Here is a 26,390-nt window from a genome sequence, read left to right as displayed (position 1 = left end):
CGGTAAGAAGTGAGGAGTCCCTGCGGGGAGTGGACCTAAGCCAGCAGGTGGACATCCCCCGAGGGGCCCCGGACTACAAGAGGGTGCAGGCCAGGCTGAGGGACCCTGCCCAGTGCACGAATTTTGTGCACTGGGCCTCTAGTATCTGTATAAAGTAGATTAGAATAATTCCTAGATTGATCTTAGAATATTCCACATATGAACTGAGACATCAGACTTTAGCTGTAATGATTATTACAGTGTACATGCTCACTAAATAATCATATAGAACAGTAGTCGTCAACCTTTCGGACCTCATGGACCTCCAGTGGTCCGTGGACCACCAGTTGACAACCGCTGGTATATAATAAGGCTTATTCATTTTATTTGTTTCATTAAAAAAGGAACTATACAAACTTTTAGGGGAAAGAAACTCAATAAGCATTTGGCAGATTAATGTATTGTATCCAATTCCACCTGAGACTATTGCTTATAATTTCAGTATTGTATATTGAAGTGGAGGTTTCTTTCTTAGAAAACTCTGAACAGCCTTGTTGGCTGCCATGTCTATTTAGATTTCAGGGCCACTGTTTCTTAAAGCAGTAGGCAGAAAGCCCTGTCAGTCTTGAGAGGTGCTAGAAGATATAATTTTCTAAATATCCATTTAAACAATAACACTAATAGAAGCAGTGAGCTATACCTATAAATGAAAGATATAAAAGAGCTAAAAACAGAAGTAAATAAGGAGATCCTGCAAATCACTTCTGGAAGTGGCTAAAATATATTTCAAGAAAGTTATATTTCCTTTATGTTTATTCATTGAATAAACACTTAGTGTAATAAGAACCAGGGGTGGTGCTATTCAGTGAGGACAAAAAGTTGAAAAAGATATAATGCTAATGTTCAAATACTCGTAGTCTGGTAGGCAAGACAGACCTAGAGCTAATATGTAATATGAAGTATGTACAAGGGGCTTTGAGAGAATAAATGAACTTCCTAGTGAGTTATTCTATCTGAGGGGGCCAGGACCTGGAAGAGAAGACACACAGAAAGATGAAATTAGAATTTTACTTTTTCTGTTCAGAGATTTTTATATTAACAGCATTCCTAGTTTATTGGGTTGCAGATATTTGTTATTCTTACAAAAGGATATTGGTATTTTAAACTTCATCATTAGGTGTCTGAAATGAAGAGTCAGTGGTTTACAAACACGATTGAAAGAGAGGAAAAAATAGAAGGATATGGCCAGCTAATATAGTCCTATTATGGTCTGAACCAGATTGAGGATTAGGGTCACCCAACCAGGATGGACAGATCTCAAGAAGTTGTTTTCTTAATGATTGATCCAGTTGTGGCATTTCTTACAGACAAATAATGGAGCAGAGATCAGATACTCTTTTGGATTCTAACATGTAGACACCATCATAGATTTAACTAATACAATAAAAGTAATTTTAGCACACTATATTCATAGTAAATAAGTTCTTGGACTATAAAATAATAATTTCTTAAAATTCAGACTGATACTACCTCTAGGAAACTTCATCTCTCTCCATCCTTCTCTTGCCTCATTTCAGATTAAAATGTACATTTATATGTTCCCATATATCCCTATACTAATTGTATCGATGGTACTCATTACATTATGTGATTGTTCACTAGCTCCCTGCCAGGTTGTCAGCTCCCCAAGGGAGCTATGTCTATAATATCAATGTGTTACACAGAACCTTTTTAAAATAAGTGTTGCCCTAATTGGTTTGGCTCAGTGGATAGAGCATCGGCCTGCAGACTGAAAGGTCCCAGGTTCGATTCCAGTCAAGGGCATGTACCTTGGTTGCGGGCACATCCCCAGTAGGGGGTGTGCAGGAGGCAGCTCATCGATGTTTCTCTCTCATCGATGTTTCTAACTCACTATCCCTCTCCTTTCCTCTTTGTAAAAAATCAATAAAATATATTTAAAAAATTTTAAAAAAGTAAGTGTTATAGTGATTTAAAAAAACACATACATAATCTCTAAGAGGCTTATTGAAAAATAAGAGGCCAGCTTGGGTAGTGGAAAGAGCTTTAGAAATGCTGCTGTATTCCTCTAGTTGTGTGATTTCCCCCCAGAGTCCTTAATAGGACTAATAAAGCAAAAACTTATTCTCCTTGCAGAATGAACTAAAATGTGCACACTGAGTACCATGTCTTCTGCTGGCCCTGTAGCACCTAAGAATATTGCTCATGTGTTCTCAGTACCATGGGCCATCTAGAAAGAAGCTTGATATCCACCCTGGATGAGTTCATCTAGTAGTGCCAGAGTTTCTTCCACAGATCCACCAAGTCTTTGTGATACCCCTGAAGCAACTGTACTCTTAGATTGGATCATTCTGGATAGTACTCTGAGCCTTCTGCAATGGTGGTGACATTGGTTACGTAACCATGTCCATAGGACCAGAATGCTAGGCTGGCTATATGGTGAGATATGCCCAGCAGCCAGAAAAGTTCCATTTGGGCACCCTCAGATTTAAATATAAATAGCACTGTATATAAAACACTAGCACAATAAAAAGCATTAATTTTCTTTTCTGTATTACACACTTGTTGGGTACCTGGGAACATTGGCACATGAGTGCCGTCAGTGTTAAGCTATAGGTTCTCTGCTGAAGTTGCTTCGTCAGAAAAAGTCACATGATACTGTGGCACAGTAAACCTCCAGTAATAAGTGAGTTAATAGGTATCTCTTGTTCTGACAAGGAGGTCCCACAAGACAAATGTCTCCATTAGTCCATCCAGTATAGGTACTTGTGTAGATTATCTAATTCTAAAAAACTTTGAATTGACTAGGATAGTGACAACTGGGTAAGCAACCAGCTATGAATGCTGAGGAATGAGCTGCTTATATCTGAAGAAGTTCTTGATGTGAAAATGTTTTGCACATCAGTGTACACGCTACATAGTGTTAAATCAGGCATTGCACACCATTTCTAAGCAATGTTCAGAGTTGCTGCAAACTGTTCCTGAGGAATTGCTGACAATGCTGAGTTACGCAATTTGCTTGTAACATGTGTATAGCATTGTATTAAGTTTTGCATACACAGTACCAATGTTCACAGACAGATTTCTATAGCCTGTCAGTGTTAGCTTTTGAACTTAATGCCTTTGGGTGCAGTATTTCAGGTAACTTTAAACTTCTGCTGCTGTGCTGACAGGCACTTGTTAGCCTTAATATTCAATGATTGTTTTCTGCATTACTTAATCTCTGGCAAGAGTTAATTGACTTAAAGTTCTTATTATTAGCAGCTATCTTCACCTGCACTTACCATCCCAGTAATTAGCCATGTTCACAGTGGCGTACCCTTAATTCCAAACTAGTCAATGGTTCATGCCTGGCTGAAGCCTAGCCTACACACTCCCATTTGATCTAAAAAACAAAGCCCGGGTGTGGGTCTGCATGGGAGACACAAGGTGTGTTAATTTACAACTGCTACCCTAGGAGCAGATATGGGTTCTACAGAAGTAGCTGAGAAAACAGATAAACATGTTGTGGTCAGGGAACTAAGACTTCCACGGGGCCTTCAGTGCCAGGCTTCGATATGATTTTCCCCAAACTTCTTTATTCTCTTTGTGCTCCATTTTCCATCCAGTATTTTTAAAGGAAATGTATTGCCATCCTAAACATCCCAGGTCAAGGGCTTAATTAATGCTTTAAAGTAAAAATTCCAAAACACCAGGAGAGTTTGTCATTTTCTCCCTGGTTTGTTTTGTGAAGAGGGAGGAGAGAAGGTGAGGAGGAACCCCTCCTGTTCCATGATTACATCCTACCCACTCATTTTCTCCTTTTCTCCTCTGCTTTTGATTTTTAGTGGCAGTCTTAGCAGAATGTCAAGATCAATTTGCAGCATGGTTTAACTCAAGGTTTGCATTCTGCCAGCAGCAATTGTCCCTGCAAACAATGCTGTGTGTTCGTGTAACTTCAGAAGCTTTCAGAAGGATCATGACAAGGGCAGCATCTAATGACTTTATTAGTGTAGGATTTCAAATGGGCTCCGTAATTGTTCATATCTCTTTGTCAGCATGTCATAATTACTGCTCAGCATTGTCCAAGGGTACACTTATGAATAGTTTCCTGATAGTACTGAAAGGAAGGAAAAGAGGGAAATGATAAAAGGTGATGGCCTCATGATTGAGAACAAGTCAGTCTGTATACAGATGATGGCTAAACTGTTTATGATACATTCTTTACTCTTTTTAAAATAGAAGATCGTCCTTTTAAAAATGTTCTTTGAAGTAACTTTAAATGACCAGTTAATAAGCCTTTTTTATTCTGATTTAGATACTTCCCATACTTCTCCCTAGTAATACACCCATAACTGTCCGATGGTATATGCATTGTGTTAGAATCAATCATTTGTGTAAAAGTATATATATTTTCTCAATATTAATTACTGCTATTCAGGAAATATGCACTTAACTGAGATACAATAGTTGATGTGTTTTCAGTGAAAACTATTGTTAGAAAAGAATAGTACAAAGGTGATACTGTTGACAAGATAGTTCAAAAGAACAGCATTGTAAATTTTTATAAAATCTTATTTTTATCATGAACTATATCTTTCTTAGTACTTCATTGATATCAGTTTGTAATGATCTAGTCAGAGTGACCTTAATGGGGTGTAGCTAAGGAATCATTTTCTTCCACTTTCACCAATAATGGCCGCTTCTTTACCCTTAGAACTGTATTTCAAGCTCATGCCACTTGTGACAGAAGTTTCTCTGAGAATATCATTAGCTAAAAGCAAGACTCATTGTTGCTTTTTTAAAAACCTAACACATAATAACAACTGAGCCATTAATTAAGCACCTACTGTGTGCCAGACACTATATGTATGAGCTCATTCAACCCTCACTCTATACGTTACCTCATTTAACCATAATTCTGAAAAGTAAGTTGCAAAGGTACAGTTTCACATATGAAGAAACTATTTTTGGCTCAGAGAGGTTCTGTAACTTACCCAAGGTCATGCAACGGCTGTACCAGATGTAAACCCCAATCTACCTATGCTTTTCGGCTACATAATGCTTTATTTCCCATGACCTTGCCAGGCTGAAAAACTGTGTGCAAAGCCCTGTGGGGGGTATAAGGCATGTGCTTTTTACTCAGGTAACAAATAAACCTGGGATTCACCAAATGTTTGAATTAGGGATTAGAGTCATTCTTAGTTAGTGTCCAATTTGTATCCATGCAGACATTTTCCCTATGCAGGCAGGCATACCTTGTTTTATTTCTCTTCGCTTTATTACATGGCACAGATGTGCTTTCTTACAAACTGAAGGCCAGGCCCTTCACCAACAAAAAGATTACAACTTGCTTTATTGCAATATTCACTTTATTGCAGTGGTCTGGAATCAAACCGGCAATATCTCTGATGTTACTACTATCTCTAACTGAATACTGCTAGGGAGAGCAAAATTGAAAGCTTCAAAATATAGTATGTCTTTGATCTGCTGTAAAAGCTAAAAAAAGGTTTTTGCTAAAGTTCTTCTTCCTAGAGAGAGCTTCTGCAACCTTTTCCCTTTGGTTCTAGTTTTGGCCTTGGAATTACCTGGAATAAGCCTAACTTCTCTTCTGCATTATCAGTTTAACCATAGCTATCAAGTTTGCCCTAATTTTCTTGCCTTTTCTTACCAAGTATGTTTATTCTTTTTGTTGTTCCCCACATGGTAGGTGTTCTAGGCTCAGTCCATTCTAAAGGTGCCCACAATCTAGCATAGTGCTCCAGAGGATGCTCTTCAGGTGCTGTGCTCACTTCTATTCTGTAATTTTATTATTGGCTCCTCTTGAACTGGGGGTCAGTTAAAACCCCCTACCAGTTTTTCAGGTTTGGGGATGCCCAGAATGAGCTGGGTCTGAGTTGTTATTAAATTAGATCTCTGCCTTTTTCTACTAATATGATTAACACTGGAGGCCCAGTGCATGAATTCGTGCACGGGTGAGGTCCCGGCCGGCTGAGGGGAGGGGCTGTGGGTGGTTGGCAGGCTGGCCCCGTCCCTGATTGGGGGGGGGGGGTGATCAGGGGCAGGGTTGGCCAGGGGAGGGGCCAGCAGGCCCCAACCCCTGGTCAAACTTCCGGTTGAACTCCCAGTCGAACTCCCAGTTGAGGGGATAATTTGCATATTAGCCTTTTATTATATAGGATGATCTTTTGAAATTCAGATTCTATGAACTCTCCCAAGTTTTATCACTCATAAATTATACCTTAATTCCTTATCTCATCATTGTTTTTTTAAAAAATATATTTTATTGATTTTTTACGGAGAGGAAGGGAGAGGGATACAGAGTTAGAAACATCAATGAGAGAGAAACATCGACCAGCTGCCTCCTGCACACCTCCTACTGGGGACGTGCCCGCAACCAAGGTACATGCCCTTGACCTGAATTGAACCTAGGACCTTTCAGTCTGCAGGCTGACACTCTATATCCACTGAGCCAAACCGGTTTGGCTTCTCATCATTCTTGATAATCCTCTTCGTTCCTAAATATGTCCAACTCCAGAAAACTTTTATTTTTCTCTTTATTTACCACACTTAAATGTGGTTTTCAACAGAAAATAAATCACCTTATATATTTTGATTTCAAACATCTGTCTCTGACCAACACTTCCTATAGTACATACTTACTCACGTATCCGCAGTGCTAGAGTTTTTTATCTCATAATGCCATATAATCTATTGACCCCCACCACTTGACTTCATTCATGTCTCCAATCTTCATTTCTCATCCTATTTAGATTTCAAGGTTCACCATTATCACTTCCTTGTATACTTTAAATTTCCTCATTGCTGTCTCCCTCCATTATACTCATTTTGTTGAACCAAATTATTCAGCTTCTCTATGCCTATGCACTTGCAGTTAAACTTGGTGGAGAAAATTGCACTGACTGATTTTTTTTTTTTTTAATAAACACAAACTTTAAACGAATACACAATAATGCTGAGCAAGCCTACATGTGATTTTCTAGCTAATTCTTTTTTCCCTGGACGAGAGGTTTTATTTCATATCACCTCTCATTCATGAAAGAAATATCTCATGTCCCCCTCTATTCCCCTTCCCAGCTGCCCTCACTAGTTGATTGAGAAAATGGACGTCATCAGACAAAAATGACCTTAATATTCTGTTCTTCAGGTCTCCATTTAAATGTCTCCTCTTCAAAAAGGCCTGATGAACCTTTCTAGAGGAAGCTTCTCCACCATTATTCTCTTTCATAGTACTCGCCTAGAACTTTTCATAATAAACTATTACTTTTGCTTATTTAAAAACATTTTTTTGTAATTCTTCCACTGGGATATAAGTTCATAACAGCAAGAATTGCATTGGTCTTTTCCACTTTTATTTCTTTCTACAATCTCAATAATTATTTGTGAATGCATGAGAGCATAATGGTTAAAAGTATGAATGATTTTTGGATTTAGTCAGACGAGGATTGGAATTCTAGCCATGCCACTAGGCCACCATAGTGACATTGGGCAAGTTGCCTAAGCCTTCTAAGTTGCAATTTGTGTATTGGAAATGGTGATTTAAAAAACCACATCCCTCAGAGTTGTTATTAGATTTGAATGGGATAATTAAGTTTTAAAAGTCTAGCACTATGTATATATTTGATTTCTTTGACATTTATGAACATGTTGACAGGACAAAGACGCTCTTTTATTTTCAAGAATCAGTGGTAGCACTCTGCACGTTCAATTTTCTGGTGACAAAGAATTTATCTTATTTTAGCTCACATATCTGAATCTTATTCTGAGGGAGACTTTTACTGTAGATGCCTTGTCATATGCCTTACTGAATTCCAGGTAGTTGAAGCTTATGAAATGCTCTGGAGTTACCTCATGGTTTCTTGGGCTGGTTGTTTTCTTAATAATCCATGCTGCCTTCTAGTCATCACTACTATATTCTAAGTGTTCATGCTCCATTGTTTAAGTGACTTTTCTAGACTGTTTAGGAGACTGAGATCAAGTTTACTGGTCTGTATTTTTTGAAAATCAAGGTATTTACTTGTTTTTAAGGATGCAGATTCCTCAGATGGTAGTAATTTCTATTATCATTCATTCTAGCTTTTTGCTGTCCCATTTGTTCAACTACCTATCCATTTCTTTATCTAGTAAAGTATCCATTAAGCATTTACTGTACCATATCACTCCTTATTTTCTCTCCTACATACTTTGTCTGTTTTTCCATTTAGCATTTATTATTTTTCTGCTTTAAAAATGGACATAATAGCTACACAAAAATAAATGTAATATAAAACAGGAAAATAACATCAGATAAAAACCAAATAAAAGTGTCAAATAATACTATATAATAAATAGGCAATATGCAAATTGACCATCACACCCTTGCACAAGATGGCCGGCAAGGGAGGGCAGTTGGGAACGATTGGGCTGGCAGGGGAAGGCATTTGGTGGCCATCGGGCCAGCAGGAGAGGGCAGTTGGGGGCGATTGGGCCAGCAGGGGAGCAGTTAGGCATCGATTCGGCTGGCAGGGGAGTGGTTAGAGGGCGATCAGGCTGGCAGGCAGATGAGCTGTTGGGAACCAGCAGTCCTGGATTGTGAGAGGGGTCCCAGATTGGAGAGGGTGCAGGCTGGGCTGAGGGACACACCACCCCCTGCACAGATTTCATGCACCGGGCCTCTAGTGAGTATTTATAAACACTTGAGTTGACTCAAGTTTTGTGCATGAACACTAAATATAGCTCTGTAGTTCTGTCAGCTAAAGGGGAAAAATGGAAATGTAATAGGCATATCTTCATTTAATCATTTATACATCTAATATATATTTATTGAGTTTCTGTTTTTTGCCAGGTACTATAGCCTAGCCCTAGAGTTTATAATTTATCATTTGCAATTTTCATTGTCTGATTAAAGGAAGTGTAGTAGTTATCTCAAGATTTTTGGCACGAGACTTAGTGTAATCACTTTGTAAGTTATATAAATGTCTAATTACTCTGTTGTATACCTGAAACTCATATAACATTGTATGTAAACTGTAATTGAAAATTGAAAATAATTAAAAAAATATTTTTAAATTTTCCTAGCACTGAGTTCAAGGAAGAATTTTATTATATGCTTTTCTAATGGAGTGTCATTAGGTAACATGATAAACCATTATTTTTCTACTGTTATTTTGCATAAGACCAATTATTTTAAACAGATGTTTCTTATATCAATCTCCTATAAAAAGCAGAGGGCTTTGTATTAAATCTTTTTTTTGTATTAAATCTTTTATCGTAATCATAATTCTTTAGGGAGCTTATGTAATATGGTCCTTAAATACTCCTTTTTTTTCATAAACACAGATAACAGTATGGTGATTACAAGAGGGAGTGTGGGGGCAGTAGAAGAGGGTAAAGAGGGGATATATGGTGATGGAAAGAGACTTGACTTTGGATGGTGAACACAATACAATATATAGATGATGTATTTAGAATTGTATACCTGAAACCTGAATAATTTTATTAACCAACGTCACCCAAATAAATTCAATAAAAAATCACTTTGGGCACACATACACACACACAAGTGTTCATTTTTTTATTATCTAACTTGTAACAGGTATAGATCTCCCAGGAAAAGCCTCCATAGTCACCTACTCATTCAGTTCTCTGTCAAATGTCAATTATCTCAAGTGGGCCTTTGTCAAGTGCTGGGCTGTACTTTTTGCTTGGAAGCTTTTATAAATTACTAAAGTGCTAATTTTCTGTGCTTTTGGTCATTTATCTTTAAATATTTTCCTTCTGTGTATAAGATTTATCTAATGCTCTCACACATTTTTTTTTTAATCCACTAGAATGATAATTCTTTTCAAATACATAAGGAAATGAATGTCAAGGTTCTAAGAGAAACTGACCAACTCTGAAATATATTATGCTGAACATTTTTTTATGTAATAATCACAAAGTCTCAGAATTTTGCAGCTGGGAAAAAGTCAGAGAACGTGATGGCATGAAAATTATATATATGCTAGAGGCCTGGTGCATGAATTCGTGCATGGGTGGGGTCTCTCTGGGTGGCCTGCAGGGATCGGGCCAAAACTCGCAGCCCAATGCCTCCTGCAGCTCCTACCTGCTGCTGCCGCTCATCCTGGCCTGCCACGGGCTTGGACCCAGTCAGTCCCGATCGATTAGGAGAGGTGAGTGCTGCCACAGCGGCGCTTGCCAGCCATGAGCCCTGCATCTGGCTGCCTCCCAAGGGGAGTGGCCTGCAGAATCGTGGCCTGCAGCTCTCCGATAAACCCCTGAAGGATCCTGGATTGTGAGAGGGCGCAAGCCAGGCTGAGGGACCCCACCGGTGCACGATCGGGTTGGGGAGGGACCGTGGAAGGACTCCAGGGTGTTTCTGGCCCATCTCGCTCAGTCCTGATCAGCTGGACCCCAGCAGCAAGCTAACATACAGGTCGGAACATCTGCCCCTGGTGGTCAGTGCTTGTTATAGTGATTGGTCGACCAGTTGACTGTCTGCCCCCTGGTGGTCAGTGCACATGTTGAGCAACCTTAGCATATCATTAGCATATTACACTTTGGTTGGTTGTTCAGTTCTGCTGTTTGGGCTATTTGCATATTACCCTTTTATTATATAGGATTCAAATATCTATCCTAGAATAGGACATGATCTTATCATATGGTGATGCTGATACAGACTATAGAAATTATATAACACTGTAATACAGTACCAAGCATGGCACTGTATTACAGTGTAACTAGAGGCCTGATGCACGAAATTCGTGCAAGAGTAGGCCTTCCTTCCCCCAACTGCCGGCACCAGCTTCCCTCTGGCACCCGGGACCCAGGCTTCCCTTGCAGCCCCAGCTTCAGACATCTGGTCTAATTAGCATATTATACTTTTATTATTATAGATTCCTTGTTTAGTGATAAGAGTATGGTATTGTTATTATAACATATTTTAGGAACCATTTTTCCATATTCTTAAGTTTGGGAGGGAAACCAATTTGACTCTGAAGCACATAAAGAGGTTTAAAATATCCAAATGTTAACATATTAGAGAAAGTAGGAATTACTGCAAACAGCGTTAATACTGTAGGAAGAACAAAGACTTTGGAGTCAAACAAACCTGATTTTCTATTTGCTAGTTGTTTCTTTGGATAACAATCTTTCATAGCCTTAGCTTTCTCATATATAAAATGAAGATAATGATACCTACTTTAAGAATTAGTCTGTAGGTTAATAAACATTACCTATTTTCCCTCTCTTTTATGTGCTTCAGAGTCAAATTGGTGCTAGGAATGCAATGATGATTCATCTCCTCCTAAGAGCTTCCCAGGAGCACCATCTTGGAACACAAAGTTCTCCTTGACTTCTAAGCACCCATTGCCTTCTCTGATTTCCCCCAACATTATTCTGAACCTCTACACCTAGGCACCAGTTATACCATATATGTTTTCTTTTGGGGGTCCTTGATTTATCAAACCCAAAATATCCTTAGTATATTAAGAACAGAAGCCATGTCTTGTCATATATTTAGAACAGGGGTCCTCAAACTTTTTAAACAGGGGGCCAGTTCACTGTCCCTCAGACCGTTGGAGGGCCGGACTATAGTTTAAAAAAAAAACTATGAACAAATTCCTATGCATACTGCACATATCTTATTTTCAAGTAAAAAAACAAAACGGGAACAAATACAATATTTGTATTTGCATGTGGCCCGCAGGCAGTAGTTTGAGGACCCCTGATTTAGAGGGTCCTCATAAATATTGATGTTTGGTTAAAGAACACAGAAGAAGTATCTGGCATTTAGTATATATTTGCTTTTTTTAAATTTTATTGATTTCAGAGAGGGAGAGAGATAGAAATATCGATGATGAGAGAGAATCATTGATGGGCTGCCTCCTGCACACCCCCTACTGGGGATCAGTTCCCAACCCTGGGCATGTGCCCTGATGGGAATCGAACCATAACCTACTGATCCATATGTCACTGTTCAACCACTGAACCACACCAGCTGTGCTAAATTTGCTTTCTTATACAGCCCTGGGAAAATGAATCATCTTACATTTCTAAAGAAGGAATTTCTGCATTTGATAAGAGATTGGATTAGATGTTTTCTCTTATTCTCCCAACTAAGATTAATATGGGTTGTTTCAAGTAAATGTTTATGTTCTTATTAGTGGTGAGAAAAAGAGCCAATTATCTATTACTAGAAGCCCGATGCCTGAAATTCGTGCAAGAGTAGGCGTTCTTTCCCCCCCGCTGCTGGCACCGGCTTCCCTCTGGCACCCGGTACCCGGGCGACCTGGGCTTCCCTCGCAGCCCCTGCTTCGTCCAGAAGAACGTCCAACCTAATTAGCATATTACACTTTTATTATTATAGATTATGGTTTCTCCAAAAATTAGTATAAATTAGTCCCTATAGGTTAGATATAGCCCCGTCATTAAACAGTGCCTCAAAGCCTTTCCATTTGTATGATTTATAGATGACAATAAGGAGCTAGATTAAAGTTATTTAGTGCTTGTGTTTGTTTTTAATCCTCACCCAAGGGTATGTTTATTGATTTTTAGACAGAGCACAAGGGAGAGAGAGAGAGAGAAACATCGATATGAAAGAAACATTGATCAGTTGCCTCCTCTACACACCCTGAGTGGGATCAAACCTACAGCCCAGGTATGTGCCCTGACCAGGAGTCCAACCCATAACCTTTTGGTGTATGGGATGACACACCAACCCACTGAGCCACCCTGCCAGGCTAGGTTTTTGTTTGTTGGTTGGTTGGTCTTAGAGACAAAGAGAGACATTGATTTGTTCCACTTTTTTATGCATTCGTTGGTTGATTCCAGTATGTGCCCTACTGGAAATGAAGCCCTCAACCTTGGTGTATCAAGAGGATGCTCTGATCAACTGAGCTACCTGACCAGGGCAGAAGTTACTTAGTTTTTAAAAACTCTGTCCACTGGCCCGTGCCGCTCATATAAAGACCGACGCTGAGCCACACTGTAGATATGCCTTCAATTAAGTTGCAGAGTCCTAGTGGAGAGATATTTGAAGTTGATGCTGAAATTGCCAAACAATCTGTGACTATCAAGACCATATTAGAAGATTTGGGAATGGATGATGAAGGCAATGATGACCCAATTCCTCTACCAAATGTTAATACAGCAGTATTAAAAAAAAAAAAAAAAAAAAAAAAGGTCATTCAGTGATGCACCCACCACAAGGATGACTCTCCTCCTCCTGAAGATGATGAGAACAAAGAAAGGTGAACAGATGATTTCCTTGTTTGGGACCAAGAATTCCTCAAATTTGACCAAGGAAGACTTTTTGAACTTATTCTCTCTGCGAACTATTTAGACATCAAAGGTATGCTTGATGTTACATACAAAACTATTGCCAATATGGTCAAGGGGAAAACTCCTGAAGAGATTTGCAGGACCTTCAATATCAAAAATGACTTTACTGAAGAAGAAGAAGAAGAAGAGGAAGAGGAAGAGGAAGAGGAAGAGGAAGAGGAAGAGGAAGAGGAAGAAGGGGGAGGGGGAGGGGGAGGGGAGGGGAGGGGCAGCAGCTCAGGTACGCAAAGAGAACCAGTGGTGTAAAGAGAAGTGAAAAGTTGTGCCTGACAATGTAACACTATAAGGATTGTTCCAAATACTAGTTGCACTGCTCTGTTTATAATTGTTACTATTAGGCAAACCAGTAGACAAATGCAGCAGCAAATAAATTGTGTTAGCAGAATATTGTCATTGCATGTGTAGTTTGGGTAGATTCCAAACCTATGGTTGAGTTTCTTCCAGTATGATCAAAAGTATCTTTTTCCTTTGCTCTAAATAAAACTGAATTGTGGGTTATCTATTAAAAAACAACAACAACAAACCAAAAACTCTGTCCACTAATATATTGAAACAATTTAGCAGTTTACTGTTACTGGAAAGTCTTAAGTCTCAGACAGTTAAGAGATGCTTTTGAAATTAAATCTACCCAAATTCTCATTCTGTGTTTTCTTAAAATTGTCTTTAGTTTTGCTGTGTTCTCTAGCATGCATACACTATTTGCATTTGCATGGAGAGGCATTATGCTGTCCTTTTAGAATTTGATAATATGTATCATTAGCCATTAAATGATTCTACCTTTTTACCCTATAATTCCACTTCACAGACTTTTTTTCCCCTAAGGATATAATTAAGGAAATTTATTCCAGTATTCTTTCTAATGGGAAAAAAAAAAGAAAAATCTCGTTCTAATAAGTGAAAAGTTATAAATATGGATACACACACACACACACACACACACACACGCACTGAGTGGCCAGATTATTATGATCATCTGACGTTTGTAGGCAAATTAGCTATAATTTCGCGCTGAAGTTGCTAGGGGGCCAGACCATTATAAATAGGGAAGCAGGTTATTTACCACGACAGTACAAGTGATATGGGTAAACAACGCGATTTAACAGCCTTTGAACGTGGGATATATTTGAACGTGAGTGGCCAGATTATTATGACCACCCCATCAGTACTTCATTGGGCCACCATTTGCCTTCAATACTGCAGCGATTCTTCTTGGCATTGATTCCATGAGATATTGAAAGGTGATGCGAGGAATCTGACACCATGCCTGATGAATAGCACTGTCTAGTTCTGTGAAATTTGATGGTTGTGGAGCCAGCTGCCTGATGGCTCTTTTAACTTCGTCCTACAAATGCTCAGTTGGATTGAGATCTGGTGATTGTGGGGGCCACCTAAGCAAGGTAAAGTCTCCCTCATGTTCTTAAAACCACTCCTGTACAATATGAGCACCGTGGCATGGCGCATTGTCTTGTTGGAAGAAGCCACCTCCATTGGGATACACCATTAACATGATAGGATGAACTTGATCAGCAATGATACTTAGATATGTTGTTCTATTCAGATGTTGTTCCACACGAATTAAAGGGCCCAAATCATGCCAGGAAAACATGCCCCAAATCAGGGGTGGGCAACCCCTGGCACACGTACCAAACATGGCAAGCCAGTAACTTTTTCTGGCACGTGAAACCCTCGCTTATAATCTTCCATTTACAATTTTTTTCTTAATATCGACTTTTTTATTTTTCAGATAAATTCAGTGTAGGTGCATCTTAGATAAATAAATAATTTTACATAACAAGTTATCTTAAAGACCATAGACATGGATTGACGAGAGAGGGGAAGAGCAATTTCTATGCCTCTGCCTTAACTCTCCCTGCCTTCCTAGATCCGACCAGTGTTTTGGTTTCATCCACATATGCTTGTGAATCTTTGTTCTCCGTGATGAATTTTGTTAAGTCTCGTAATAAGAGTAGCCTGACGGATGAAAGTAGTAGCTCGTGCATATCTCTGAAGGTCACGAAATATAAACCTGATATAAAATCTCTGTCATCAGTGATGCAGCAGCAAAAGTCCCACTGATAATATCAAACGGAGTCATAAAGTTTTCTGTCGGACTATCAGTGTACATGTATACATTAAAAAATAAATGTATTTTTCATCATCATATACTGTGTTTTTGTCGCTTGAATGAATTTTATTTCTTCAAGGTTCTTCACATACGTACACCTTAAGAGATATCAAGTAGGCGTAACATGTTCTCAAAAAATTAGGGTTGGCACACAGGAGAATTTTGAGTCAGAGATTTTGCTAGTTTTGGCACGCACTCACAAAAAGGTTGCCCACCCCTGCCCCAAACCATAACACTGCCTCCGCCAGTTTGAAGGGTTGTACTCATGCATGTGGGGTGCATGCTTTCATGCTGTTTCCGCCAAATTCTCACTCTGCCTTCTGCATGATGCAACTGGAAACGTGATTCATCAGACCACATGACTTTTTTCCAATGCTCCACTGTCCAATCCTTGTGTTCCTGTGCAAATTGGAGATGTTTTATCTTGGTAACTGCAGACAACCAAGGTGTTCAAACAGGGCTTCGGCTTCCATATCCCATACGATGCAGTGTACGGCTAATTTGCCTACAAACGTCAGGTGGTCATAATAATCTGGCCACTCAGTGTATATATTCTCAATGGAATATTATTCAACCAATTAAAATGCTGTTCTCCCTAGCTGGTTTGGCTCAGTGGATAGAGTGTCAGCTGCGGACCAAAGGGTCCTGGGTTCAGATCCAGTCAAGGGCCACGTACCTTGGTTGCAGGCTCCTCCCCGGTCCGGGCCCTTGTCGGGACTTGTGCAGGAAGCAACCAGTTGATGTGTTTCTCTCACATCGATATTTCTTTCTGTCTTTCCATCTCTCTTCCACTCTCTCTAAACATCAATGGAAAAATATCCTTGAGTGAGGATTATAAAAATAAAATGCTGGTTCATTACTATTGTGTAGAAGGTTAAAAAGGTGTATTCACCCAGACAGTGACGATATACTTGAACAAAAGACTGATTTAAAAAGGCACATGTGATTAACGTTGTGTTTAAAGTTTATGGAATTGATATTACATGTTTTTTTTTAATTTTGTAAAGGAATTGCTATCTTTCAAATTTCATATTTATTGCATGATTGGCTAGTACATTCTCATTAGTCAAGACTCAAAAGGCATTAAAAAGGTATATAACAAAGTCTCCTACTTACCTCTGTCTCTCACTTACCTTCCACAGAGACAATGTTAGAAGTTTACTTATCCATCCAGAGATTATTTTACATATAAACAAGCTAATTACTATATCTATTTTCTCCCAGTTTTACACAAATGGTAAACACTATTTAACATCCTATTTTTTTCCATTGATACTACATATTGAATACATTCCATATCAGTTCATTTTATGGCTACATAATATTCCCTCCAATTCTAAAAGATACTATAATTTAATCAGATCCTGTTGTGGGAATTTGAATTATGTCCAATATTCTGCTATTACACGCTTACACTAATTAACTGTGCACTTGGGTGATTTCCACATGGAAATATATTTATAGACTAGGTTCCCAGATGTAGAAGTACTGATTTAAGAATATAGGTGCATTTTAAATTTTTTAACTATATTTCTATTGATTTCAGAGAGGAAGGGAGAAGAAGAGAGAGATAGAAACATCAGTGATGAGAGAGAATCATTGATCGGCTGCCCCCTGCACGCCCCCAACTGGGAATCAAGCCTGCAACCCGGGCATGTGCCCTTGACTGGAATTGAACTGGGACCCTTTCCGCAGGCCCACGATCTATTATCCACTGAGCCAAACCAGTTAGGACTGCGTTTTTTTTGTTGTTGTTGTTGTTTTTATTTTTTAAAAAATATGTTTTATTGATTTTCTACAGAGAGGAAGGGAGAGAGATAGAGAGTTAGAAACATCGATGAGAGAGAAACATTGATCAGCTGCCTCCTGCACATCCCCCACTGGGGATGTGCCCGCAACCCAGGTACATGCCCTTGACCGGAATCGAACCTACGACCCTTCAGTCCACAGGCCAATGCTCTATCCACTGAGCCAAACCGGTTTCGGCTAGGACTGCGTTTTTTGGGTTTTTTTTGTTTTTTATTGATTAAGATATTACATATGTGTCCTTATCCCCACGTTACCCTCTGCCCCCCCCCCCACTCATGCCCTCACTCCCCCCTCCCCCCCCGTTGTCCGTGTCCATTGGTTAGGCCTATATGCTTGCATATAAGTCCTTTGGTTGGTCTTTCCCCCTTACCCCCACCCTCCCCTACCTCCCCTCCAAGGCCCGACAGTCCAATCAATGCCTCTCCATCTCTGGATCAGTCCTTGTTCATCAGTTTATGTTGTTACTTATATTCCACAAATGAGTGAGATCCTGTGGTATTTATCCGCTCTCCAGTTCCATCCATGCTGTGACAAATGATAAGAGTTCCTTTTTCTTCTTCCTCTTAGTAAAGAATACCTTTCAGCATTTCATATAATGCTGGTTTGGTGGTGATGAACTCCTTTAGCGTTTTCTTATCTGTGAAGCTCTTTATCTGACCTTCTATTCTGAATGATAGCTTTGCTGGATAAAGTAATCTTGGTTGTAAGTTCTTGGCATTCATCACTTTGAATATTTCTTGCCACTCTCTTCTGGCTTGCATGGTTTCTGTTGAGAAATCAGCTGACAGTCGTATGGGTACTCCCTTGTAGGTAACTGACTGTCTTTCTCTTGCTGCTTTTAAGATTCCCTCTTTGTCTTTTGCTCTTGGCATTTTAATTATGATGTGTCTTGGTGTGGTCCTCTTTGGGTTCCTTTTGTTTGGGGTTCTCTGCGCTTCCTGGACTTGTAAGTCTATTTCTTTGACCAGGTAGGGGAAGTTTTCTGTCATTATTTCTTCAAATAGGTTTTCAATATCTTGCCCTCTCTCTTCTTCTGGTACCCCTATAATTCTGATGTTGGTACGCTTAAAGTTGTCCCAGAGGCTCCTTACACTATCTTCATATTTTTGGAATCTTTTTTCTTTTTTCTTTTTCGGTTGGGTCTTTTTTGTTTCTTTGTATTTCAAATCTTTGACTTGATTCTTGGGATCCTCTTGTCTGCTGTTGGATCTCTGTATATTATTCTTTATTTCAGTCAGTGTATGCTTAATTTCTAGTTGGTCCTTTTTCATATCCTCGAGAGTCTCACTAGATTTATTGAGGATCTCACTAAATTTATCAGTGGTTTCCATAAAATTCTTGAAAAACCTTATAAATGTGGCCTTGAACTCTATATCCAGTCGTTTGCTTTCCTCCATTTCTGTCATTTGTGACCTGTTTCTTTGTCTCCGCATTTTTTATGCTTCCCTGTGTTGGTAGAGTGGTTTTGTGTGCTAGGTGTCCTATAGGGCCCAGTGGCTCAGCCTCCCCAGTTACCTGAGGTGGACACTCTTGGTGTACCCCCTTGTGGGCTTTTTGCACAGTCTTATTGTAGTTATGCCTTGATTGTTGTAGGATCACTGGGAGGAATTGACCTCCAGGCCAATTGGCAGTGAGAATCAGCTGTGTCTGCAGTGGGAGAACTTCTGTGCTGAAGACACCCTTCTGGGGCAAGACTTGCTTCAGTGGGGCTTTGGTGCTCACTGAGTCTGCCCCCTGAGTGTGTCCCTTATGGGTCTGAGGAGTTGTAATCCGGATGGTCCCCCTCTGACCACTGGGTACACTGGCTCTTGGATCTAAGGAGGTGCTAATTTAGCCTCTGCCTGAGGTTACACAGCAGGAGCTACGAAGAGAACTGCAGATTCCCCTTCCTTTTTTGGAGTTTGGAGGTACCCTGATGAGGCCCAGCTGTGAAGCAATGCAAGCCGCTGTGGGGCCTTGCGCCTTCTCTTGGAAGTTCTGGGTCTGTCTGGCCCAGCTGCAGTTAGGTAATTTTCAGGTTGCAAAGGGCCGGGTCATTCATATGCAAAAGCCTCTGCTGCAGCCTGGGTGGGGCGGGGTCTCAGGGACTCAAAGGGCGGAGCAAGCCGCTATGGCGGATTCTCAGCCCTGCCCTAAGGGGCCCTGCGTCTCAGTGTCTGGGTAATTGCTGCAAGCACCTCTGAGGGAAAGCCGACCTCAAGTTCCGAGTTCTGCCCGCTGCCAGACAGTCCAGTTTCTCCCCGTATGAGTAGGACTGCGTTTTTAATTTTAATAGATATTGGCAAATTGCCCACAAGGGAATTGGCACCAATTTTACTCTTACTAACGGTGTACACAAGTGCCTATTTCCCTATAACTTTGCCAATGCAAGGTATTACCAAGTTGTTTTACCTTTACTAATCTGACAGGTAAAAAGGGTTTCTTGCTCAGCCAGAGTAGCTCAGTTGATTGAGCATCGTTGGTCCTATACACCAAAAGGTTGCTGATTCGATTCCCTGTCAGGGCACATACCTGGGTTACTGGTTTGATCCCTGGATGGGGCATATAGGAAGGCAACCAATTGGTGTGTGTGTCTCTCTCTTCTCCCCCCCTCCCCCCTTTCCTTTTTTCCTCTCTCTAAGTATGTCCTCAGGTGAGAATTTTTTTAAAAAATCGTTTCTTGGTGTATAATTAGGAGTTAATTCATTTTGAGTTATTTTCATTATTTTTTCAATGTTTCTGAGCCATTACTGTTTCCATTTCTAGAAGTTGTCTTTATATATTGTTTGTTAAAATTTTTCCTCATTGTTTTGTTAGAGTTCTTTATATACAGGGGTAGGCAAAAGTAGGTTTATATTTGTGCATATGCGAAACAGTTTATTCTTGCATTATTATTTATTAATTATTGTATTATTTTCCATACAAACATCTGTAAACCTACTTAGGCCCACCCCTGTATTATGGATATTGAAGTATGGTAGCAATCATCTCAGGTAGAAACTGTAGTTTAACTTCTTTCTCAGAAGGCCCGGAAGTCTCATTCCAAATTTAGGAGACAAAGGATTGGAAAAAGTATGTAACTCCCTTTCTCTAAGCGTGGCTTGGTTTTTCTCCAGTCTTCTGAAACATTAAAATGTGCTGGGCAGCATATCTGGCACTTCGGCCAGGCGGGACACGCTGTGCTCTCTGTTCCTAGAACACATAGATGGGAAGGTGGTCACTGTAATGATGCTGTACTGTGTGGGGAACAAATTGTGTAAAGGCTTTGTAACTAACTTTGTGGTTTTTGCAAATAAAAATGCTGTAACTCCTGTAGTCAGCACTGCAGTTCAGCCTTTGCTTCGGCAGGATGCTGTAACTGTAGTCGCTGGCCAGCTTAATAAAGGCTCCTAAATCTTGATCTGAGTCCCTGGTGGTCGTCTCAGCGGGTCACCCCATTACAGATATTAGTCTTTTTTCTGTGGTTTAAAATTCATAACTTTCCCCTCTATTATTTATCTTTTGATCTTGTTATGTTTTTTACCATATAGAAAATAGTCGAAATTACCAATTTTGACTTTTATACTTAACTCTGCTCCAGCTTTACTAACCTTTTTATTTTTTTAATCCTTACCTGAGGATATGTTTTTATTGATGAGGGAGGGAGGGAGGGAGGGAGAGAGAGAGAGAGAGAGAGAGAGAGAGAGAGAGAGAGAGAGAGAAAGAAAGAGAGAGAAACATGGATCAGTTTCCTCCCGTACATGCCCTAACCCAGGGATCAAACCCGCAACCCAACTATGTGTCCTGAACAGTAGTCGAACCCACCATCTTTTGGTGTATGGGACAACACTCCAACTAGGGCCTTCTTGTTACCTTTTAAATATGCTAGATTCTTTTCCATTTGCTGTTCTCTCTGCCTGGAATTCTCTTCCTAGAGACATGTGTGGTGTTTCCCTTCCTCCTTCACCACTTTGAGTCTCTCTGATCAAATAACAACTTTGCAGTGAGACTTGCCCTAACTATGTATTTTACCCTCCCGGTCCCTGCTTTCTTTTTCGTCTATCACCTGAAGCTCACACTCTTTAGAGCAGCGATTCTCAACCTGTGGGTCACGACCCCTTTGGGGGTCGAACGACCCTTTCACAGGGGTCGCCTAAGACCATCAGAAAACACATATATAATTACATATTGTTTTTGTGATTAATCACTATGCTTTAATTATGTTCAATTTGTAGCAATGAAAATACATCCTGCATATCAGATATTTACATTACGATTCATAACAGTAGCAAAATTACAGCTATGAAGTAGCAACAAAAATAATTTTATGGTTGGGGGTCACCACAACATGAGGAACTGTATTAAAGGGTCGCAGCATTAGGAAGGTTGAGAACCACTGCTTTTAGAGGTATCTGTTTATTTGTCTCATATCAGATTGCAGATCATCTATATAAATGAAGCAAGTGAGAATTAACATCTTCAACATGGTAATCACCTCATAGGCTGGACACTTAGTCTAGTGAAGCTCCCATTTTCCAAAACATTGAGAGGATAACTTCTGTAAAAACTGGTTTCAGACACAGCGTAAAGCCTTACAAAGAAAGCAGTCCTGTGTCCTGAAAGCAGTGTTTTTTAAAGTGTAGTCCATTACCCGGGGGTGGGTTAGCAGCTTATTAAAAAAGCCGTTTCCTGGGCCTTACCCCAGATTTATTGATTCAGAATCTTTGAGGGAATGGGACTGAGGAACTTGCCTTATAAATAAACTTGCCAGGTGATTCCTAGACCATTAAAGCTTGATGATCACTTCACTGCTTGCATAGTCAGTGCCCCCAGCTTAGTCATGTACCTTGTTTACCTAACTCAGTTTGAACCAAGATTTAGGATTATTTCTAAAAATCAAAGCCACTGTCAAAAGACAAAAGGGTATGACCCTGGTTGGTGTTCTCAGTGGTTAGACTGTCGGTTCTGAGCACCAAAGGGTCGCAAGTTTGAATCCCAATCGGGCGCGTACCTGGGTTGCAAGTTCAATCCCTGTCCAGGTTGAGACTTACGCAGGAGGCAACCAGTCAGTTGATGTCTCTCTCTCTCTCACACATCAATGTTTCTCCCTCTCCCTCTCTCTCTCTCTCTCTCTCTCTCTCCTCTACTCCCTCTCTCCCTTCTCTTTCTAATAATCACTGGAAAAAAAATACCCTCTGGTGAAGATTAACAACAAAAATACACACAAAGGAGTATGTACCCAGGGTGCTGAAGATCAATCCTAATGGAGGAACTTCAGAAATGAGCTAAACAGTGAGATGGGCTTACAGACTTGTGAAAATGATAATGTAGAAAACAAAACTCTTTGGCTAGCCTCGTTTGCAGATGCCTAAAATCTCACTTTACACATTAAAGGACCCTGGCTTTAATTTTCCCATTAAAGGGAAAAGGGGAAGAAAGGAGAGTTGTGTGTTGGCAAATAAGTATATGATCTCTAAGATACCTTATCTTATGTTCTGGTTTTTCTACCAAAGTACATAAATATGGTTGAACAAACACATGAATGATTATGTGTAAGTAGTACTATATTAACACATAAAGATTATGTGTAAGTTATTACTATAGTAAAAACACTAGTTTGGTTTGTTACCAAAGCGGCTTCAAAAGAAATAGTATAAGGTTAGCAGCTGCAGCTAAGGAAGTACACCAGTATATAAAGATTTACCTCAAACTGTGAGAAATCCTATAGCAGTGTTGAACATGAATTGCTTCTGCTCGGTAAACTCATTTTGGAGAAATGGTTCACACATTATCAGAAAGACATTTAATGTGTTTAATGGCTCAAGAGTAAACAGCCAGAAATTTTGATATTGACTCTTGGTTTTAAAGTAATTAACATTATACATATAGATGTATTAAAAAGAAAATAGTGATTTAGTTTCATATCCACTTTTCAATATGTGACTTTTTGTAGTATTGCACAGCTACAGCATCTAGAATTGTATTTTCTCACTTTCCAATATCTATAACAGCTCTTTCATTCTTTGAATTAAAGTAAAACCAGTGACTTTTTATTTGGTCAGCAGTTCTTTGATGCTGTATCTTATACAAAAAATCTTTTCGTGTTGGCCTATCAGTATAAACTATCATTTTAATCCTAAAAGTTATTATGATAAAAATATTAACTATCATTATACAACTGATAATAAAAGAGGTACCGATTTTAAGGGACTACTATATTCTAAGAACAAATCTGAGCGTTTTTTTTTTTATTTTTACAAGAATGTAAGTATTTTAAAGATGGGTTATTCCCACCTTACATCTCAGGCACCTTTAAACTTATGGGAGCCACACTGAAATGTAATATTCAGGAAGCCTCACCCAGTTTTGCAGCCTCCATTTTTTATCAAATGTGCCTTTTTTTACAGTTTCTAGTACAGAGTAACTAAGTAGTAAATGTTTGTGGAATTTCATCGCCCTCCCCCTAAATTGCTGTTTCTTTTAGTATATATTTTATGTTGAAGTACAACTTGGTAAAAATTAGTAACTTATGTAATTATGACTTTGATTGAAAGAAACTAAGCTATATCCTGTTTTGAATTAAAATGAGATTACTTTTTTTCATATCTGATTTATTAGTAATCCTGATTTCCATTAGCAAGTTAGAAAATATCTAGTATCTGTGCTTCAAAGACTGAAAATTTTACTAATGATTAATATATGCTAGCCATTAGATGTTCTATTTATTTTTCTCTCCAAACTTGTGATTAAAAGGTGAGATTTTATCTTAGATTTCTAATAGCAAGAACTGGTGAATATGAGCTATGGATTAGATTTTGTTTCTTCACCAAGGTCACAGTTTGAGACTTCCCACTCCCTAATCCAACCCCCAGAGACAAATGAGTTGCATTATTATACCTGATTTGTGATTAACTGTTTTCTTTATTTTATTTCCTTAACCCTTTTTCTTCTTCTACCTCCCTTTTTCTCTCCCTCATTTTACCCCCTTAGTGAGGGTATTTGTTCTTTGTCTTTACATATTTGTCACGTTAGCTTTTTGTTTGAGAGGTTGATTAATCAACTTGTTTTTCCCCAGATAGGTCTGTGATAAGTAGGTTGTTTGATTTATTAAAATATTTTATAATGAAAAACACAAAGCCATTTTCCTTCCCACAGAACAGTTGCCTTTGCGCCCCCCTTTGAGTTTGATATTACAGGAGTCTAGTTACTGTAGACACCATATATCCCTTCATGGCTCCTCACCCTGATGAACACCATATGCAGTTAGTTAGGTTGACAGCTTTGGTGTTGCCACTAAATGCACGGGCATTACTTACCTCTTCTCAAGGAAGAAAATACCACAACAAAAGAACCACATTATTTTCTCTTAAAACAACTGTGTCTTCCGAGTGTGTGTTTGTTCTGGTGTTTTGAGCTGGATTTTTGCTGCTGGTAGTGTGCTGTAAATGCTGACTTTGTGGCATGAATGATCTTTACAACAAGCAGAACCTCCCAGCCATGAGAAAGATTTGATATCTGTGTTATGAAGTGCTTGTAAATTGTAGTGGAAGGAATTGACAAGTAAGAATTTTATAATTTGTGGCTGTCCATTGTCCCTATGGGCTGTCAATGATTACAATTTGAAAATCTCAAAGTATACATGATTCATATCTTAGGAAGATTAATTGCATTAATTAAAATTTTAACAAAGTCACCCTTTGATTAGAACAAATTGTTAGTTAAGACCACTAGAAAGCATCAACTGGCTGTATGATCCCTGTATTCCTTAACTGCTTTCAAAAAATTAGAATGATTTGCCAATACCTGGTAGAACTGATCACTTTGTTGTTTTATGGTTAATTGAACAATTGTGTCTTTGAAGTCTGCACCTCTCTCGAATGTTTTGTGTAGCTTTGAAATTTGTGTTACATATTATTTTAAACCCAATAAAATAACTATATTTTCATAATTATTTTTTCTTTTAGATCATTTTCACAAAAAGAGAATTTGGCAACTACACAGTTTTCAGGCAAAATTGTTTTAAAATTGAATTCATAAAACTACTAAGCCTTCCTCCCTTCCTTCTTTCTGTTTTGAGGAGTATCCCAATTTAGCTAGTATTTGGTGTCATTTGTGAGCTAGTTCTGTGATGGCATTTACTGCGTGATATCCATTTAATCCATCAGTGTGAAAGCAACAAGACCTTATTTTCTCCCTTTTGTAGGAAATGACACTCTACGTTTTTGTTTTTGACATCTTTAATTTCAGAGGTTGCCAATGATCAGATCAGGATCAAGATTGACTTCAAATATTTTAGTAAGAAATGGAAAGAAAAATGAGATCTTAACTTTCTAGTCTCCTAAACTACACATCATTGAGAAACAAGCTATATGGATGTGAAATTTGGGATAGAGGCTTAAGCTGCTTGAGCACCTTTTATCCCATAATAGTTGTAGAATATGAAGATCTGAATTTCCATAGGGGCACTGATATTTCATGGCCAACAATGTTTTTATTGTTGTTTTTTAAAATATATTTTTATTGATTTCAGAGAGGAAGGGAGAGGGAGAGAGAGAAACATCAATGATGAGAGAGAATCATTGATTGGTTGCCTTCTACATGCCCCCTATTGGGGATCAAGCCGGCAACCCCGGGCATGTGCCCTGACTGAGAATCAAACTATGGCCTCCTGGTTCATAGGTTGATGCTCAACCACTGAACCACACTGGTCAGGTAACAATGGGTTTCTTAAGGCCGTGTCATTTTAAATTGGTGTGAGGTCTGGTTATTGCGTCTCTAAATATGTATATGCGCCTGCCTTCAAATGAACTTATTTGCAGTAGTGCTAACTTGCTTTAACATTCTTGCCGACAATTCTAATGGACCTTAACACGGTCTACTTTATATAGTCACATCACAGGTTTTGGGAAGGATTCAGTCCAAATTTTGGGGGTGAATTTCTATACACAAGAAATATATGAGCTTTAAAAATTAAGAGGTTTGATTCTATTTTGAATTTGGATATCAAATGAATCTAAGCACATGACATTTTAATGCTGTTTATCTTTTCAAATAGATTTACCTTCTAATGCACGTGACAATAGGACTTTGCTCATCAGCTGGAACATACATTTCAGAGGAGTTGTTACCTAAAATATTATCATAAGGCATAAGAAAACACATGATTTAAGTTGCCTTTCAT

The 26,390-nt window shown here is 39.0% G+C and overlaps 1 protein-coding gene and 1 pseudogene across 8 annotated transcripts in view; both read left to right on the top strand.

Annotated features, from left to right (window-relative positions):
* The window catches only part of FAF1 (Fas associated factor 1), a 372,784-nt gene that overhangs the window by 267,494 nt on the left and 78,900 nt on the right, over positions 1-26,390 (top strand). The gene's annotated exons all lie outside the window — the stretch shown is intronic.
* LOC118676117 lies at positions 11,645-13,464 on the top strand (annotated as a pseudogene).

The sequence above is a fragment of the Myotis myotis genome, unplaced genomic scaffold (assembly GCF_014108235.1).
Source record: "Myotis myotis isolate mMyoMyo1 unplaced genomic scaffold, mMyoMyo1.p scaffold_m19_p_2, whole genome shotgun sequence".
Lineage (NCBI taxonomy): Eukaryota > Metazoa > Chordata > Mammalia > Chiroptera > Vespertilionidae > Myotis > Myotis myotis.
This window is presented reverse-complemented; position numbering and strand designations above follow the sequence as displayed.